Source organism: Apium graveolens, chromosome 2 (assembly GCF_009905375.1).
Source record: "Apium graveolens cultivar Ventura chromosome 2, ASM990537v1, whole genome shotgun sequence".
Taxonomy (NCBI): Eukaryota; Viridiplantae; Streptophyta; class Magnoliopsida; order Apiales; family Apiaceae; genus Apium; species Apium graveolens.
The window spans coordinates 75173216-75175057 of NC_133648.1; the positions used below are offsets into that span (position 1 = coordinate 75173216).

At 40.4% G+C, this 1842-nt stretch overlaps 1 non-coding gene across 1 annotated transcript; it reads right to left on the bottom strand.

The window, feature by feature from the left end:
• Positions 1–1019: 1019 nt before the first annotated feature.
• LOC141710046 (small nucleolar RNA R71) lies at positions 1020–1126 on the bottom strand. Its single transcript, XR_012570588.1, has one exon. It is a non-coding gene; the product is annotated as a small nucleolar RNA R71 (small nucleolar RNA).
• Positions 1127–1842: the final 716 nt, after the last annotated feature.

Genomic DNA, 1842 nt, shown 5'->3' on the forward strand with positions numbered 1-1842 from the left:
ATCATTATGGATAACTTGTTCTTAAACCGTTATGTTGTCAAATTTTATAGACATCTAGGGTCGCAATATAATTGGTGCCTATTCAGATTCTATCTCTTTTGTGGATGGTTGGTAGAATGGTACTCGTACAACGAAAGTTGGCGTTTATCAGTTTTGTGTTATCTGATTAGTGTCATTACCATCACATGCTAAGGTTAAGAACAATAAGGCTATTTAATGAAGTATTTAATGAAGTTAGAATCCCATATTTGTCATATATAGTAATTCATTCTCAATTCTCTTAGTTAATGTTATTTAGTATAATCTCTTTGTTTAATAAAAACCCAATTTGTTATTTGTCTTAGCATTGATCGATAACCATACATTGTTGCATAGGTGCATAAATTGAACTTAACCTAAACTAGTCTCTGTGGGAACGAATCTGATTTATATCTTATACTACTTGCGAACGCGTATACTTGCGTGAATATTAGCGCGTATTTTCGCCCTAACAAGTTTTTGGCGCCGCTGCCGGGGACTCGGCGTTAATTTTTAGTTTATGTGCTTGTCATCAGTGGTCGTTAAAGTTCACTGAATCGGACTCTTTTACTCTCACGGTTTATTTGTTTGTGTTTCAGGTACTCAGTACAATGGGAGATCCAGCAGCACGAACGAGAGCCTTAATGGATTTTTCTCAACCCAAGATCAATGACATTCAATCTAGCATTGTCAGGCCAGCTATCACAGCTAATACCTTTGAGATCAAGCCTGGCATAATTCAATGGGTACAGACTTCAGTCCAGTTTGGGGGTTCTCCAACGGAAGATCCCAATATGCACATTAGGGATTTCATTGAGATCTCCGACACCTTCAAGTTCAACGATGTTTCTGAAGATGTTGTGAAGCTGAGACTGTTCCCATTCTCTCTAAGGGACAAGGCTAAGAGCTGGTTACACTCTCTACCATCTGGTTCGATTACTACTTGGGAAGATCTTGCTCAGAAGTTTCTTAATAAATTCTTCCCTATGGCAAAGACAACTGCACTTAGGAATGCTATTACTCAATTTGCGCAACAAACGGGAGAATCGTTAAGTGAAGCTTGGGAGCGCTACAAGGTGATGCTTAGGAAGTGTCCTCATCATGGAATGCCTGATTGGATGATTATCACTTGTTTTTACAATGGGTTGGGAGCATAGTCCAGACCCATGCTCGATGCAGCAGCAGGCGAAGCATTATGGGCAAAGAACTATGAGGAAGATTATGATCTAATTGAACTAATGGATGTTAATGAATATCAGTATCCAGCCCAGAGATTGCCACAGGGCAAGGTAGCAGGAGTTCTTGAAGTGGATACAGCTACGGCTATCACTGCTCAACTAAAGGCATTGTCTAAGAAGATCGATTCTCTGGCTAAATATGGTGTTAAACAGATAATTAGTGTTTGTGAGCTATGTGCAGGTTCGCATGCGACAGAGCAATGCGCTATATCTAGTGACTCAGCTCAGTTTGTGAACAACTTTCAGAGATCGCAGCAACCAGTTCCAGACACTTATCATCTTGACAACTGGAATCATCCTAACTTCAGCTGGAGCAACAATCAGAATGCGATGCAACAGTCGTTCCAGCAGTTTGGAAATAAGCTATTCAACCCTCCTGGTTTTCAACAACTCCAACTTCAAAAACAAACTCATGATGCAGGTCTATCTTCGAATGAAAAATCTGAATTGGAGGAGTTGAGGCTTATGTGCAAAAACCAGGCTCTTATATGCCAAAGGCAGGCTGTTTCTATCCAGAATCTGGAGAACCAAATAGGGCAAATTGCTAACGCCTTATTGAATCGACCACCGGGAACACTTCCTAGTG